Raw genomic sequence first — 19,062 nt, forward strand, 5'->3', positions numbered from 1 at the left:
AGAATTGCATTAGATTCCAAGGCCAAATTCTAATGGGTAAGGCCAAGACAAAACCCTATACTGGTGCCACAACATTCCACCTTTACATTAACTTTGAATGATTATGTTCCTTCTAACAAGGAGCAAAATCATTTGACATTGGTTCTTTGAAATCCTAAACCAATTTACATGCTAAACCAGATAATGCTGTTGCAGTCGTCTTGCTTGCGGGCTTCCTAGAGGCACCTGGTTGGCCACTGTGTGAACAGACTGCTGGACTTGTTGGGCCTTGGTCTGATCCAGCATGGCTTTTCTTACGAATGTTCTTATGATTAAGTTATTCTCCTACAGATATTAAAGAATCAATAGTTGCTATTTCTTAAAACAAAAAAGGAAACCAGGAAATATTTTCAGATATTGCATTTTTCATGAAGCAGAAGTTACATAGTGGAATAGTTATATTACTGTTTCTATAGCTATCTGTCTATCATTTAGGTTTTAGAAATGATACTTTCCAATTCTAATAATATTAATGCCCCACTTTTCATACCAAATAATGGATCTTGTGGTGTTTATAACTACACTGAATAAAAATGCAATATTGACTTCTCAATGAAGTAGGCCCTTAAAACCTTTCTGTGTTGTTGCACCTATGGACCCAGATTTAATTAGGGCCATTGGGTGCAATGAGCACAGGAAGCTGCCTCATAATGAGCAACACTATTGGTTGGACTGGACCATAACGGTTTACTTGAATTAGCTGTAGCTGTGGCTCTACAAGCCCTCGATGGCCCAGGCCACCCTGATCTTGTCAGATCTCAGAAGGTAATCAAGGTCAGCCCTGGTTAGTATTTTGATGGGAGACCACCAAGGAATTCCAGGGTTGTGCCACAGAGGCAAGCAATGGCAAAACCACCTCTGTTAGTTTCTTACCTTGAAAACCCTACGGGATCACATTAAATCATCTGTGGCTTGATGGCACTTTACACATACACTACAAGAGCTCAAGCCAAGGTCTTTCTCAGCTCAGTTATTTTGGGTCATTTTAGTTGGAGATGCTAGGGACCTTCTGCATGCAGCATATGTGTTCTGCCACTAAGGGAATGGAAATTTCTATCGGCAATAGTTAACTTTAACAGACTGTTAATTTTTTTTCCTCTTGCACCAATCATGCTAATTTAGAACACGCTAGGGTTTGTCACAATGTGATGGCTATCTTCTAGAAAAGCCCTGGAAAAGCATGCATTCCAGTCTAGGGTTGCCAGCTCCGGGTTGGGAAATTCATGAAGATTTTTGGGGCAGAGCCTGAGGAGGGCTGGGTTTGGGAAGGGGAAGAACTTCAATGCCATAGAGTCCAATTGCCAAAGTGGTATCCTAGCTAGGAACCAGTAAACTGTATATTCCAGGAAATTAGCCTGTTCAGGAATTAGGATCAGTACCTACCTAATAGGAGGTTGTACCAAACCATAGGCTGCAGGCCATTGATCATACACTGAGAATACATGGAATTGAAGAGGAACTGATGAAGATATAAGAACAGAAAAGGCTGTCTTCCTCTTCAACCTGACACATGAAGAAAGCAAGGAATGTTGTTCCTGTAAAAAAAGATATTTTTTTTGAAAAAATTGAAAGGGTTTGTGGATAAGCATCATTTTTTGTCACATAATTCATTCATGTAGGGCTGTCAATTCGGTTCGGCCCGAACTGAAAATCAGCCGAATTTCCCCTGATTCGGTGGTTTTTAGTTCGGGAGGAACCGAACTCAAAACTGGCGGGCAACCGGGGGGGCCGAATTCAGCGAGTTCGGGAGTTCGCGAATAAATTTGGCAAATTCGGCCGTCAGTAAGCAGCATAACCGTCAGTAAGCAGCATTCTCCTCCCCCGGCCAATCGGTGGCCAAGCTGGGTCTTCTTCTGGCCAATCAGTCAGGATTGAGTACTGGAGGAATCAGCTGATGTGCGGCCCAGCCAGGGAGAGAGAGAGAGAGAGAGTGAAATCCTCGTGTGTGTGTGGGGGGGTGCTTGTGCACATTCGCTCCTTTCTGTGGCTGCAGGGGGCGTATTTTTTGGGGTACAGACACAAAACTTTCACTGGAGCTTCAGATGAAGCTTCTTAAGATACCCCCCAAGTTTTGTAAACATTGCGTCAGGGGGTCCCGAGATATGGGCTCCCCCCTTTTTTCTTTCCATGGCTGCAGGGGGCGCATTTTTGGGGGTACAAATCCCAAACTTTGAGCGGAGTTTCAGACCAGTGTTCTTAAGATACCCCCCAAGTTTTGTAAACATTGGGTCAGGGGGTCTCGAGATATGGGCTCTCCCCCTTTTCCCTCCCCCCCTTTTCCATTTATGTGGCTGCAAGGGGCGCTTTTTTGGGGATATAGCCCCCAAACCTTTAGCATAGCTTCAGTCAATTATTCTTAAGATACTACCCAAGTTTTGTAAAGATGGGTTCAGTGGGGGCAGAAATATCGCCTCCCCCCTTTTCTCTTTCCATGACTGCAGGGGGCGCATTTTTGGGGGTGCAGATCCCAAACTTTGAGTGGAGTTTCAGACCAGTGTTGTTAAGATACCCCCCAAGTTTTGTGAACATTGGGTCAGGGGGTCCCGAGATATGGGCTTTCCCCTTTCCCCTTTCCCCTTTCCCCTTTTGGGATGAATGGATCAGCCGATCCTGTGCATCTTCTCCAGAGAAAACCTCCCGTGCCTAATTGGAATCATCTTGGATTACAAGTCCTCTTCAGCCCCTCTTGATGGAACAGAAGACAGCCACAGTAAGACCCCTTTGGGGGCTTTAATCTATAATTTTTCTCCTGTGTATGTGTGTGTGTGTGGGGGAAAGCAGAGTCTGTGTGTGTGTGGGGAGGGAGCAGTTTCTGTGGGTGGGGGGGAAGCCAAAGGGGGCTTTCGTCGGTTCTGCCTGGGGTGTGTGTTCCCCCTCGAGTCTCTCGCTCCCTGGTTTGAGGGGGGAGGTTTCAGTTGTGTGTCTTCTGGTTTTTCCCTGTTGCAAAGGTGTTGTTTTACAAGTTGAGTTGCTTTGCAAACTGTTGTCGGGGCTGGGAGCTTTGTGCATGGGCAGCAAGCTCTGCTGAGAGATGCACATTAAGGGTGGGGGGGACCCCTTTCAGGGCCCATATCTCAGCCCCCCCTGACCCAATCTTTACAAAACTTGGGGAGTCTTTCAATATACGTCCTTTGAAGCTCTGCTGAAAGTTTGGGACCTCTAAGCCCAAAAATCCCCCCCCCGAGCCGCGGAAAGGCACGATTGTGTTTTTAATGGCTTTATTCGGCCGAATTTTTTTCCAAACTTTGAATTCCCGCCGAATTGAACGGATCCAAGGTGGGGGAGTTCGGACTTCGGCACGTACCGAACCCACAAGGGCCAAATTCGGCCGAATCTGAACTGTACCGAATTTGTTTTTTTTGACAGCCCTACATTCATGTACAGCTCTAAAATGCATTCTTCACTTTATGTTTCAGATTTAGAAAGCCAGGAATTAAGCTACATTTGCTGCCACTGTGGTGGTCAAGTTATATATGCTCTGGTAGGCCTGATGCTTTATGTCGTTCATCAAAAGAAATAAATGTAGTTCATCTTGCTCTACATTGAAATAGTCTGAAATACTACTTAACTGTTAATAAGTGAAAGCTGAATGATTTATGACCACACCGAATGTCTAGCCAAGAGCAGCACTGACCAACTCCACTTCATAAGAAGTAGTTTTAACTAAAGTCTTTCCCTCTCTTTTTGTTTTATGGTCTGCTTCTGGCCTGAGGACTGTTTAAAAAAAGGTAAAGGTCCCCTGTGGAAGCACTGGGTCATTCCTGACCCATGAGGTGATGTCACATCCCGACGTTTCCTAGGCAGACTTTGTTTATGCGGAGGTTTGCCAGTGCCTTCCCCAGTCATCTTTCCTTTACCCCCAGCAAGCTGGGTACTCATTTTACCAAAGTGTATAGCTTTGGTTGTAAGCTGCCTTGAGTTACCCTCTGGAGAGGCAGCACATAACTTTTCTAATTAAATAAATAAGGCTGAAATTCTCATTTATGCTTTTATCACTTTTAAGGTTAGCCCTTTCATACCAGGGTGTCTTGGAAAGCTGCTGGAGAGCTTTGGGAAGAGAATGCATCAGACTGCCTTCCCAGAGACTTGTGTCACAAGAAGCACATCATGCTAGTACTGTAGAACCCTCACTGATTCTCAGCTTCTTTCCATGCACAAGTGAAAGTAAGCCTTTCATTGAAATGGGGCAACAAATGTACCCACATCAGGATGAAGGATGCAACTACACTGGTGATGGTTGACCCCAGCTTATTATCCTGTGAGTATACCACAGAGCTGAAGAAATCCACTAGCCATGAGCCTAGTCACAACATATTGTCACTGTATATTCTAATTCTCAACCCAGCCAATTCTGAGGATACCTAAATCCAGACGTTGGGGCCATGAACAGACAAGATGGATCTTTCTACAAACTAGGGTTGCCAACTTCCAGGTACTAGCTGGAGATCTCCTGCTACTACAACTGATCTCCAGCCAATAGAGATCAGTTCACCTGGAGAAAATGGCTGCTTTGGCAATTGGACTCTATGGCATTGAAATCCCTTCCTTCCCCAAACCCTGCCTTCCTCAGGCTCTGCCCCAAAAATCTCCAGGTATTTCCCAACCCGGAGCTGGCAACCCTACTACAAACTGGAAAATGCCCCAGATTTGCAGAAAATTAAAAAATTACACTGAGGGTTTTTTTTTAAAAAAAAAACTCAGCATGATAAAATGAATACCTGTAGCTTTAAGAAATGGATGCCCCCAGTTGCTGTTGCTAGGCAACCACAACAACCTTTCAAGCATTCCAGGCTTGGATTCTGTGAGTAAAAGACAGAAGAAGGAGGGGAGAACCTTTCCAGGGCTGCAAGTCTTTTCTTTACTCTCATCCCAAATTTTCCAGAGGACTTTATGATTATGTACAAAATGCACTTCCTTAAGCACGTAGCTGAAGATGAGGTTACATTCCAGCTTGTATACTGTCACACGTGTATGATTAAACTGTTACTCCCATCTACCCAGGCACAGAGCTGGGAGAAGGAGAACCTGGGGCACGGGAAGAGAGGGAGGGGGTGTGCTGTGTGCACATGCACATACGCTGGAGCCAGGCGCTGGTGGCCTCAGGGGCAGTTGTCACGACACCGCAACATGCTCGCCCACCCCCTCTAATCGCACGCAGCTGCTGCAGGTGCGGCATGAGTGACGAGGAAGGCCGGGCAGCTACATGCTGGGCAGTGGTGTGCTCAACAACTGGGCTGCGGGCGGGCAGTTGTGCCAGTGCCGCAGCGGGGATGCTCCTCTTCTCCATGCCTGTGCTGGCACCGCCTCATTGTGCCTGGGGCACTTGCCTGCCCCAGAGATCCAGCCCTGCTTTTGCCTTGAATGGCCGCATAGGCGTGGTTTTCTGATTTGCAGGTTTTACTGTTGCTATTTTTCAGAAAACAGCACGACAGTACAACTCAATAGTCTTTATACCATACATACACACACACACAAAAACAACACTTATATTTCATTTAAACGTGGCATTGAGTGAAGTAGCAGACTATTGACAGTGCAATCCCATGCAGTTACTCCAGTCTAAATCCAGTGAAATCAATTGATGTTGGAATAACACTGCATAGGATTATACCCTTTCTCTAAGAGAAAAGAAGTCTGATTGCAAGGAGAAACGTCAAAAAAGAAATCTCCACAATGGTCAAGTGGAATAAAGCTTTTCTGTGGGAACAGACGTAGCTTGCATGCAAAGAGGAAGCATGTGGGGCTCAGGGGGGAGGGAATCCACCCTGCCAAAGTTTAAAAGAAAATAAAAGTATCATCAGGCACTTATGAACACTCATGTCTTTTCATTGCTAGTGCAACTGCAAATGCTGATTGTACATATTCCGTCATAGCTGAGTAGCACGGAGTTCCTATAGAAGTGGAGTACAAGGGCCTATTAACATGAATGGGAGGGGGGGATACAGCACAGAGGCTTGATGTTCACACAGTCCGCCACTTACTACCAAGATAAGTGCTCCACCAAGATAAGTAGTCCTTCTTATTTAGCACAAGTCAAGTTTGATAGTTAGGTTTGCCAACCTCCAGGTACTAGCTGGAGATCTCCTGCTATTACAACTGATCTCCAGCCGATAGAGATCAGTTCACCGGGAGCAAAATGGCCACTTTGGCAATTGGATTCTATGACATTGAAGTCGCTCCCCTCCCCAAACCCCACCCTCCTCAGGCTCCGCCCCCAAACCTCCCACCGGTGACAAAGAGGGACCTGACAACCTTATTGATAATGCCATTTTTAGGCCGCACTGCACAATGTGCCTTTTTTTGGGGGGGGGGTGTAACTATTGCTGTCGATATATTTTCCCTACCCACTGCAATTCTGAAAACTCTGACTTGATAAACAGATGCTTGGAGGGGGAGGCTGTAGCTGGTTAACGTAAATGACCAAGGGTTTCCTTTAAAATGCAGATAAGGCACACCCAAAAGTCACACTGGGCTTTGAACACACCACAAATGGAAATCGTTGTTTCTGGTGGTTTCCGCACTGACAGTGACTTCCATAAATACCGCAGCCCGAACACAAATTTGCCTGCACGTTGTTAAGCGGAAACCCCCATTCAGGAGAGAATTAAACACTGTGGGAACAAAACAAAGGGACACAGATGCCGTAGCTAACTATTCAAATGGCTTATTGATGTGTGAGGTCATTCATCATAGAACATTTTAGGTTTCCAGGCCAACTAGCATAAAACGTCCACATCGAACCCATGACAATCTATCACAATCCCATCTGCACACACCAACCCTTCCAATATTTGCTAATTACCCCACTGTGCATCGTTGAACCAGATACAGCCCTCCTGAAAAATCTATAAATATACTGAAGTACTCTAACAGTGCATTCCTAGGGAGAATTACTCCAGTCTAAGCCCATTCATTTCAATGGGCTTAGACTAGAGTAACTCTCCTTAGGAATGCACTGTAAAAGTAGAATGTGTTAACAAATAAAATATCAGGTTGTGAAGAGAGAGAAGATCTCAGCACATGAACCTCAGAGGTCGGTAGCTCTGAGTTAGAAGCATTCCTCGTTCTGTGGAAGTGTTTCCAGAATTAATCAATGTATTTTAAAGCTTGTGGTTTCTTTTTCTTCAAAAGAAAATCAGTGCTCCTGTGATTATCACAGTGATTGTGAAATGATATTGTCTGATCATGTCTGCATGGTGTTTTGGGTTTCACTGAAAAATTACTAGGAATGTCCCTGGACAACATACAAAGCATAAAACAAACAAATAGGTAAGTAAAAATGGCTTATTCGAATATCCCTTATAAAACCTATATATGGCGACTTACCCTTATTTAATTGTTGAGGCACCAGAAAGATCAATAGATTTACAGTGCAATCCTATGCAGAGTTACTCCAACCCCATTTGCAGCATCATCCTAAACACAGCATCATCCTAAACACAGGTACATCCTTTTAAGCTGGTGGCTTTCCAGTAATTTGTTCCCAGTATCTGGCTAGGGAGCATTTGACTATTATAAAGGAATCTCCTAGTTCAACTTCCAGCCTTTCCTACAGAACCCATGTGGATTTTCTTTTCAAATATGACATTTTTGACAAGTTGTCTTCTGCAGGAATCAACCCAAGAGAAATTCTAGGAATTATTTACTTAGAAGAACAAGAACAAGAGTTGGTTTTTATATGCCGACTTTCTCTACCCCTTAAGGAAGAATCAAACCGGCTTACAATCACCTTCCCTTCCCCTCCCCACAACAGTCACCCTGTGAGGTAGGTGAGGCTGAGAAAGTGTGACTAGCCCAAGGTCACCCAGCTGGTTTCACGTGTAGGAGTTTGGAAACAAATCCAGTTCACCAGAGTAGCCTCTGCCGCTCATGCGGAGGAGTGGGGAATCAAACCTGGTTCTCCAGATCAGAGTCCACCTCTCCAAACCACCTCTCCAAACCACTACACCACTCTGGCTTATTGCTAACTTGTTTGACTAGGGCTCCTCTTGGTCACACCACAGTGTTCTTTCCAAAGGAAGGCGCTGTACTCTCTTTACTCTCTCCACTGTTGGGTTCTGCATATTGGTGGTAGAGGCCTGACGTGGTTGTGGCAATGTGTGCTGATTGGCTATTTCCATCCGCCTGTCAGTGAGCACTATCAGCATGCTGTTCTGTGATTGGAGGATTGCAGCGGGATTGCCACAGGCTCTGGTGCAATTGCTATGCTATTTGAACCTTGGAGTGGGGACTTCTACACAGTTACTTTTTACTGAGTGAAGGACACCCGCTAGAGGTACCAACATCAGGGTCTGCCCAAACAGTGTCACCATCATTATCTTTTCATCCTAGCTCTTTTCATCCTAGCAACTACTGTGTCCTTTCAATGAAAAAAGCAACTGGTTACAGCATGTCCCATTGTGCATTGCTGAATCAAAATACTACAAAACTTCTGTATAGCTGCCATAAAGCACATTGATGAAAAATGCTGTATAGTATCTGGGTAGGGTTGCCAACCTCCAGGTACTAGCTGGAGATCTCCTGCTATTACAACTGATCTCCAGCCAACAAAGATCAGTTCACCTGGAGAAAAGGGCCACTTTGGCAATTGGACTCTATGGCATTGGAAACCCTCCCCTCCCCAAACCCTGCCCTCCTCAGGCTCCACCCCAAATACCTCCCGCCGGTGGCAAAGAGGGACCTGGCAACCCTACATCTGGGGCCTTCTGAATATGAAGCAGGAAAGTAAAATAAGTCAACAGACTTTTTGCTCTTCCTCTCTCTTTATCCAAATTTCTGTTTAGTATCAGGATCAGACTGGGAGAATCAGATTGCTGAAAAATGAGAGTAGAAAATACCACTGTGATGGTTGGCTCTCATACATCATACTGTCGGATTTTTTTACAAGAGTTGTAAAATACTAAACAGATTCAGCGATATGGGGTAACAATTAATTTTTGATCCATTTCAAGATTCAAAGCGATCAGTGTATTCTGTAAAATAAATTTTGGTCTACCATTTTACCCCTTTAATTAAGACTGAAAAAGGACACCCATAACATGGTAAACACCTTCTGTGACTATGGTTTTGCTAATGGAGGTTCTCTTATGGCCCAGCTGCTATAAGCCATATGGCTAGTTTTTAAAATGTTACACTGTTGTGTATTTAAAACTGCATCAAGGTTCAAAGTAAATGGCATAGGAATGCAGGACACAAGGAGTTAACTTTGTTCGGCAGACAATCTGTTATGGGAGGCAATTCTCGTTTTGGCCCCGCTGAACTTGTTTCAGTTGCCTTATTTGCTATATGCAGAACAGCCAAAACAAGTCCATACAAGCTAAACAGCTGAGAACAGATGAAAATAGAGCTAATAATACAGCCATTAGGAAGGGAGCCAAAGCAGAAATTGCAGATGTCCAGTTCAAAAGCAAAAAAGTTAAGACAATGTGGAAAAGATAAATGGAGAAACACAGAATGGGTATTGGGGTCTTATGAAACAAGTTGAGGCTGATCTTGTTCTGATACAATGTGCTCCAATTTCAGTGGAAAGGGGGATCCTATAAAGCAATGAAGATGATAAACACGCCAACTTTGGGTGTCTGATATTTTGTGAATGCAACTATGGTTGCCAACCTCCAGGTAATTCAATACAATACAATACACCACCAGATACATCCATCAAGCTATTCAGCTTACCGTAGACTCAAAATAAAGCGCCCGGCTTCTCGATTAGTTTCTCAAGCCTTGAAAAACCAACTTAGCTCTTCTGAGCATGTATTTTTGAACATTGACTGATGTGAACTGGGCGACTTGAGAAACTAATTGAGGCTGATGAAGCCTTAGGTGAAACGCAATGAATACCATGGATCTGAGTTCCTTCCTCTGATCTGGTTCTGAACAATTTGGATTCAGTTGTGGTCCCCACCGGACATTTGGCATTACGCTTTTAAGGGAATATCAAGAAACAGATGAAGCCGGGCGCTTTATTTTGAGTCTACGGACACTATTAGTATCAGTAAGCTGAATAGCTTGATGGAGGTATCTGGTGGTGACTATTTGTTGTAAATATTGTATATAGTACACTTTTGTTGTTCAGCAATATAGAATAGAAATTTTATTACAGTCAATGACAAGCACAAATAAAATAGGTAAGTTACCAATTTACAGTGGTCTAAAAAAACATCTGAATAAAACATGCTGGTTCATTTGTTGTTCAGCACCATTGTTTATGTATATAGTCCTTGTCTGTGGATTGTTGTTGAATATTGAATATACTTGATACTGTTTGATTAATATTGAGCCTATTGTTGTAATTTGTATTGAACCTCCAGTTAATAGCAGAAGATCTCCTGCTATTACAACTGATCTCCAGCCGATAGAGTTCAGTCCACCTGGAGAAAATGGCCGGTTTGGCAATTGGACTCTATGGCATTGAAGTCCCTCCCCAAACCCCTCCCTCCTCAGGCTCCGCCCCAAAAACCTCCCACCGATGGCAGAGGGACCTGGCAACCCTAATGATTGGGTCGCGTCATTAAATGATGTGGAGGGGGAACAATGCTTCTCATAAGGCTGTGTGGAAAAGTGCCTGCATGAAATAACCCTGGTAACACAAATTTAAAGCAATACCAAACGGTAAAGCAATACCGTTTTCTCCAGGTGAACTCATTTCTATCAGCTAGAGATCAGTAGTTGTAATAGCAGGAGACCTCCAGCCATCACCTGGAGGTTGGCAATCCTAAGCTTGAGGAGGGAAGGAACCTCCGCCAAGTATAATGCCATAGATTCCACTCTCCAAAGCAGCAATTTTCTCCAGGGGAAGTGATGATCTCTGTTGTCTAAAATTCAGTTGTACCTCCAGGAGATCTCCAGGCCCTACCTGGAGGTTGGCAACCCTTAATGTAGTGCAGCAATGTGTGCACTCTTTCAGGCAGTTCCTATTGCTACAATCTTTACAAGTTCAGCTCAAAGACAAGCTTTGATGAGGTAAGCATTTTGTTATTTAATTATTAGGGTTGCCAACATCCAGGTACTAGCTGGCGATCTCCTGCTATTACAACTGATCTCCAGCCGATAGAGATCAGTCCACCTGGAGAAAATGGCCTCTTTGGTCATTGGACTCTATGGCATTGAGGTCCCTCCCCTCCTCAAACCCTGCCCTCCTCAGGCTCCACCCAAAAATCCTCCCGCCGATGGCAAAGAGGGCCCTGGCAACCCTATTAATTATTGTTTATTAGAAGCTCTATGTCAAGATTAAAATTATTTTAAAAACGTTAAAACCACACAGTGGCATTTCCTAAGGTTGATATCTGTCACCACATGCCAAACACATTTCGGCCTATATGGCCTTCCTCAGTGGTCTGTTACAAACCCATATAAAACATGCACACATATTACAAATGTATTTACATATACAGGCAATATAAAACAGACCAGGCATGTAATAGATTGTATATATTACCAATTACACCAGAGGGGGTGAACCTTTTTTCCACCAAGGGCCATTTGGATATTTATAACATCATTCATGGGGCATACAAAATTATCAACTTAACTCACCCCCATGCATTCTGGCCCTGCCCCCTTTAACCTCTCCATTGCCGCCACTTCTGCCCCCAGCTCTCTTGTAGTACAGAGGGAATACGTTTCTCCACGGCCCAGGTGGGAAAGGGTTAACACAGTTTCTTGGGCAGTCCTAGCAGCTCCATAGCTAATGACTTTTCTGCAAGGGGGGGAAAGGTTCCTTTTCTCAGCAAAACAAACTCACATCTGCCTTGAATAGAGGCTACTCCTGTCCACAGGAGGGGGCGGATCACCAGTCTTAGATCCTTCGGCGCTAGAGATCTACCAGGACCCATGAAGGGCCAGATAAAATGATTTCGCAGGCCTTAAATGGCCACCGGGCCTGAAGTTCCCCACCCCTGAATTACACCAACATCTGGTAGGATTGTTTTAAGTTTTTATGCTGGGCTGGATATGTCTCCCATATAAGCTATGTGAAAGTATCAACCTACTCAAACAAGTCTTCAAGTTTATATATATAAAAAATTCCTGGTTAAGCACGGGGCTATCTCAGATTCTTTGTGCGGTCCCAACAACGGAACGGTAACTACTTTTTTGTAATGCTCAGTCACCCTTTCATCCGGCTGTCAGCGAATAACTCTGGGAATAAATTGGCTTTGTGGTAGCTGTGTGGATTTGTTCTATGTGAAGCAGTTCCTTTCTCAGGCAACCAGTGCAGATTCTGAGCTTGTGAAAATATGTGGAATAATGGTCTGTGTTTTGTTTTTAAGTCTAAAGATGAAGGGCAATTGCAAAGAAAGACGAACGAGTGCTCTAGTTTAATAACAAGGTTTATGTAAAATACTCGGTAGTCTTGGCATCTTTCGTTCCAACAGTCTCTCTCTAATATAAACCACTATGGAAAATAAGGTTAAGCTAAGCTTTGGATATATTGACTAGAAGGCTTTATCTGAACTTCTGTTTCATTCTGATTTCTCAGGTGAATTCCATAAAGTCCCTGGAGTGCCCAAGGCTTTTTTTTTTTTAATCTTATTTCTTAATTTCTGAATCATTATGATTTCCCTCAATACTCCCCTTGCCCCTAGGGAAATCCTCTCTAAGCTTGTTTCTGGCATCTGCCTTCCTTAATTCCTTGTGTACACTAAGGCAGAGAATTTATTTAACATTTTAGAAATGTCCATTTCTTAAATGATTTTTTTTGCTCGCCTTCTTTTGTCTTAGCTAGTAGAAAGCCAGGGACATTTTTTTTTTTTACTTGTTAAAGGGACAGTTTCACCTAAATGTCATTTTTCCAGAATGCTGTTTAGACTTCTAGTGTCACCAGGAACTGTAAAGGATGTATTAGCAATAAACTTAAAAGATGTCGAATTAGTTTAAAAGGTTTTTACTACGGGGGATTCAAATCAGGGGTCGCAACTGATCAGGAAAAAAAAAACACAACTTGACCTGCCTCGTGCTTTTTTTTTTCTTCTAGAAAAAGGAGACAACTCCTGAAATAGTAAAGTAAACTCAAGGCACACTATGAGCAGTCTTCTAGGATGAAAAGCAATCTTGGTGTTTTTGTTTCAGATTGGTTCTAGAACACCAGCTGATAATCACAGTTCTGGGTGCCCTGTAATGGTTTGACTAGGTCCTTCCTGACTAGGGTCGCCAGGTCCCTCTTCACCACCAACGGGAGGTTTTTGGGGTGGAGCCCGAGGGGGGTGGGGATTGGGGAGGGGAGGGACCTCAATGCCATAGAGTCCAATAGCCAAAGCAGCCATTTTCTCCAGGTGAATTGATCTCTATCGGCTGGAGATCAGTTGTAATAGCAGGAAATCTCCAGCTAGTACCTGGAGGTTGGCAACTAGGGAGAGTATTTAGAGAAAATATGTCTAAAATTACAGTAATTTGCCTTTCTTATAGAGCACCAATATAGCACCATGACCCTGCAGAATGGCTAATTTTTGATAAGCTTTCTTTCTGTGCCTTGCCAAGAGTCTGGGGTATCTTTCCTCCTCATTCCAGGAAAAGCATCAGCTATTTAATTTCTGCAAAGCACAGAAGCAGAGCCTTTTTTTTTTTTTTTTTTTAAAGAGCGCAACATTGTGATTTTCTGCTGTCTGTGTTTTCACATTTGTCCCTTTGGATGTTTCCATAGTCGTGGTTCTGGTGATGGTTCCTGGGTCCCTTATCAGAAGAAGGTAAAAGGGAGGAAGGAGAGCAAAGGGACAAGAAGATAAGAATGTAAAAAACAGAACGAAATTATCTTAAGGATGTAGAAAATAGACTAAAAATACATTGGTACCCTGCCTGTTATGTCCTGCTTATCACAGTCAAGACACCAAAGCCCTCTGCTCGTTCTTTCCTCATTTGTGACAAAACAAATGGAAGGAAGACAGAGCAGGAAGTTCACACAGCTAAGCTCTCGATTGACTTCATCCAACATAATGCTTTTTAATCACTCTTTGGACAAAAGATTTAGTCCTAATCCTCCTTTTGCTCAATTTGCTGTTCCCCATTTATATGAGATCTTGTATTTGTTTAATTCCCCCTGTATACACCCCCCCCAAAATGGGTTTGCCTAAGAACCAAATTGCAAATATCTTCAGACAAATGAATTTCAAGGACTACAGCCTTTCAGAGTTCTCTCTCATAAGGTTTCTTCTCGGAGCACAGCAGCCAAAACACATCGAATTCTGCTTTTTGTTGTTTCTTTTCCAAGGTGTAATCTTGCATTCTCTTGCTGTGCTCCTATTGCCTTAGCCGCACTGAAGTGCTGTTATTGTGCCTTTTGCTAACAAAAAAGCCTATGATAATTAAAGCTAGTTTGAATGAGAATGAAGTCTGCCAGCCTTTTCAATTATCCTTTAAATATACACAATAAATGTGCCTTTTGCCATAAACCGCAGTCTACGCTTGTCTCAAATCCACAGCCCTTACAGTTGCCTGGCGGTTTGAGGGCTGTGTTTCCTATATTCTAGATTGCAGAGGTGCATCTATTAACCAGTTTTTTAAAAATGGGATCATGTAGTATGTGTGTGTGTGAAGTGCCGTCAAGTCGCAGCCAACTTATGGCGACCCCTTTTGGGGTTTTCATGGCAAGAGACTAACAGAGGTGGTTTGCCAGTGCCTTCCTCTGCACAGCAACCCTGCTAATCCTTGGTGGTCTCCCATCCAAATACTAACCAGGGCTGACCCTGCTTAGCTTCTGAAATCTGACAAGATCAGGCTAGCCTGGGCCATCCAGGTCAGGACCATGTAGTATAGGCAGGCCCTAAGAACTGTGGTCAGCATATTCCAGTTAAGCCTTACTGTCTGCATCACAGCCTTTGGACTATAACAGAAACATAATGCCTAGACAAATTTTCCTATCATACACAAGAAATTAATTGTAAAATTACTGAATAGTCATCAATATTTGGTTGTTGGAAGTGTGAGACTTTGGATGTAATGCTCCTGGTTGTTCACTGTTTCTGCCTTGTCGTGTATTCCTGGTTCTGCATACTGTTTGTAAACTACCATGGAAACACTTTTGTTGAAAGGTGGACTAGAAATGCCATATGTCAATAAACATCAATCCAATTGTTAAGCAGCCAGAGAAGTCTCTGAGATCATAGACTCCTCCGATCTATACTCCCTCCCAGAATTAATTCCATACCTACCAGATTTACCATGGCTCACCTACACATTTGCAGTGGTTGTGATGTTCCCTTTTGTTTGAAACTCAGGAATACTTCGGATAGAGCTGCCAATTCCGTGATGAGAAATTCTTGGAGATTTGGGGGTGGAGCCTGGGGAGTGCCAGGACCTCAGCCAGGTATAACACCGTAGAGTCCACCCTGCAAAAAAGCATTTCCCCCCCACCCGCAGGGGAATTGATTTCTGTAGTGTGGAGATTTCTGTAATTCCAGGAGATCTCCAGGCTCCACATGAGACAGGTGTGTTTAAAGTAACTTCCATTTATTAATAAGAAGATACAGGCATAGGGGCAGCTGGTGTCAGGACAAGGCAGCGTATGCAGTCCACAATTCTAACTAAGGAACAGAACTAAAGAGCAGGGACTCCACCCATGAGTCTAAACACACAAATCTTAGAGAGGGGAACAGACTAGTCCATTGCAATATATACAATAAATACACCACAGCAATGTTGACTAGTTGGTATCTAAGGAGGGTTCTGGTGGAGACCATACTGGTTTCAGACCCCAATTAGCTAAAATGTCAGATAATGGCAGATGTAATACTTGGTTGATCCAAGGAGGGAAAATGCATGCTCCAGCTATCGTTGTGAGATTCAGATTCAGATAGTTTATTTGGGGCCCTTGGCCAGATAAAACAAGATACATGGACTAAAATGGTTTTACTGACAAAGATTTACAGTCCGAGTCTTAGGTCATTTAATAAATAAATAACATCCGAGTTACATCTGCCATTTGGACTAAGAGACTACTCTGTGGCCACGAATTGTCATTGCAGCCATACAAAATTTTGCTACCTGAGAGGTGATTGAGGGATTATCTCCTTGTAGGAGCTTTTCTATCTTTTCTCTTTCCCTGATGGGTCCCATTCTCAGTATGAGGGGCTCAATAAACTTAGAACGGGGTATAGCGTAATTAGCTATAGTTGTGTAGTTAGGTAATTTTAGACAAATGGTCCCCCGTTCATATAAGTGATATACACTTCAAGTGTGAAACTATTGCCTGCCAGCCATGACAGCATCACTATCCAGATGGTAGGGCTGTAGAAAGGGAATACACAGGCCAGGTTTAACCATGGCTAAGCAGCTGGGAATGTTATGTTCTGCACTGGCCTTTTGTGTGGATTCTGATGTGCTTTTGCGGCCCTGCCTGTGGGGTTTCCTAAGGACGACTGGTCTGATCTTTTAAGCAGGCAGCACCCCATGTTCAATAGGAAAGATAAAACTATTTCCTAGGTAGAGCAGAATTCTTATTTGTGTATTTATATCCCTGGACAGAGATTGGTCTTTAGGACAGATGCTGCCACAGCAAGGCTACTCTGATGAGCCTCTGGTGAAAGAGGTCAGAGAGATGGGTTTGTGGAGAAAAGAGACTTTAAAATTCTGCATTTTGTGTATTTCTTTTACCACTGCAAAGAAATCAGAAGCTACATAATTATATTTATAGTACATTTTTTCTTATATGCTTTTGAGTACTCCAGTAATTTTGTATTTTTTAAAGTCCAGTTTGTGACTCTGGAAAGGAAGTGCACTTCACTCAGGACTTTGAGAGAGACTATATATACACTTTTAATCATCTGGTGTGATCTAACATAGCATTCTTTCACATGTACCTCCTGTGACATGCCAGGAATGGAAGCATCCACCAAGCACACACAAACACCTGCGAGTTAACTGATTCAGTCCATCCATGCTGGTCGGTCTCAGGGACTGGAAACATATGCGCTTGCTTCCAACAGCTGTTTCTCACTCCCAGAAGGACCCTTCTGCTGGAAGAGGATGGCTGTGATTTCTGCCGCCTTGACCCTCCCACTACAGAATCTCCCCCCTGTTTCTAGTAATATTCCTGGAGGTGAACACATAACGCATAAAGCTGCTTTATACTGAATCAGACCTTTGGTCCATCAAAGCCAGTACGGTCTACTCAGACCAGCAGCAGCTCTCCAGGGTCTCAAGCAGGTGGGTCACATCACCCACCTGCCTAGTCTCTTTAACTGGAGATGCCAGGGTTTGAACCTGGAACCGTCTGCATCCCAATCAGATGCTCTACCACACTGAGCCACAGCCCCTGTCTGTGTTTTGTTTGCATTTCCTTTGGCCTGGGCAACAAGCCTTGTTTGGGGGCATTTCATTTCTGGATTATTTTAAAGTTTGTTTGTTTGTGTGTCCAGTGATCTAAAAGAAAACGCAAACCAATAACAAAGCTTTTGGTGGAGTCTTTGAATTTATTGTGCTGCTTTTAGGATAGTTAGGGCCACAGTTCTGTATATGCTTACTTTGGAGTTAATCCCACTGAAATCCATAGGACATATGTCTGAGTAGAATTGTGATATTAGAATAGTAACAGTACAATCCTGTGCAAAATTAGTCTAAACTCATTTAAACCAGTGGGTTTAGATTGGAATAAGTCTGTTCCCCCTGGTGGCAGTATTTCAGGTGTGAAGGTGGGCTTCTGCGGGAGAGGGAGGAGGAAAAGTCCCATTCCACCAAGTCTGCTCTATTTGCGGTTCTGGTTGGAGCCAGGCCAAGATCCATTGGTGCCCCTAGGAATGAACATGTTTTGCCTTAATCATTAGGGTTGCCAGGTCCTTCTTCGCCACCAGTGTGAGGTTTTTGGGGGCGGAGCCTGATGAGGGCGGGGCTTGGGGAGGGGAGGGACTTCAGTGCCATAGAGCCCAATTGCCAAAGCAGCCATTTTCTCCAGGTGAACTGATCTCTATCGGCTGGAGATCAATTGTAATAGCAGGAGATCTCCTGCTACTACCTGGAGGTTGGCAACCCTATTAATCATCCAGGCAGAGATAGTTCTTTCATCCATTAAGCCTTATATTTGTCTTATGATGGTCCAGCAGACATTTTCTTTTCCTTAGAAACTTACCGTTTTGGTTTTCATAACAGGATTTTAACAGCACATCTCATTTTCATTATTGGCACCTTCTGTACATATGACTTCAATTCTGATTTCCAATTTAAGATTGTGAAAACTATCAAAATACTGTGTAGGCACATTAGTCCCTTATAGTAAAAAAAAATAGCTTCATTAATATATAAATGAAAAATAATCTAGGGAATTCTATGAAGTATAATCTCTTAATTAACCCATTTCGAGAAATGGGATGACTATTAAAGAGTCCAATGCTGCATAACGCTTGATAATTCAAGGATAACGCACAAAATCTATGCACTTCACTTCCCCATTTGAACTAGCTCAGGAAATGCCCTTAATCCATGTGAAGGAGGCAAGGCCAGAGAAGTAGATTCAAATTGTATCTAGATTAATTTGGAAAACCAGAACATGGTCTTCTCTAAATAACAGACAGAGAGCCCCAGGCACCTTAGATGTTCAAAAATTAAACTTACAACTGGCTTACATCTGGCAATGATCCTGTGCACAAAATCCATTTGGCTGGCCAGATGGCCTGAGACTTGAAGCTTTTTAATCTCACACACAAAGCACTTTGGGCTGAGGGGGGAAATAAATAAATATAGCTCTGTGACAAAAAGCCCTCCTTATTGGTTTTGGAGCTCTAGGTGCTAGAAAAAATGTGGGCAAAAATAATGTTGTTTTCACCACTTATTTTCCAAGCATGGCACGGCTCTGTCGTTGTCCTCTCTCCGGCGTATTTATCACCGTCGAAAGGCAAGATTACTTATCAGAGAAGCAACACACAAGAGAACTGCGTTACTTGCGTACCTCTCCCCATTTGGAAGCTGCAAACGCTTTACGTGTTCATCTTCCTGGGACTCTCAATGTGCTGCAGTCAAATTAAGCCTTCCCTTCCCCTGCTCAGTGATCCCACTTGTGATGGGGGTGCAATAAATTCAGGGCAGGATTGCTGACTGGCC

At 43.4% G+C, this 19,062-nt stretch overlaps 1 non-coding gene across 1 annotated transcript; it reads right to left on the reverse strand.

Annotated features, from left to right (window-relative positions):
• Positions 1-17,211: 17,211 nt before the first annotated feature.
• Positions 17,212-17,285, reverse strand: TRNAP-GGG (transfer RNA proline (anticodon GGG)). The gene has a single exon. It is a non-coding gene; the product is annotated as a tRNA-Pro (tRNA).
• Positions 17,286-19,062: the final 1,777 nt, after the last annotated feature.

Source organism: Euleptes europaea, chromosome 15 (assembly GCF_029931775.1).
Source record: "Euleptes europaea isolate rEulEur1 chromosome 15, rEulEur1.hap1, whole genome shotgun sequence".
NCBI lineage: Eukaryota > Metazoa > Chordata > Lepidosauria > Squamata > Sphaerodactylidae > Euleptes > Euleptes europaea.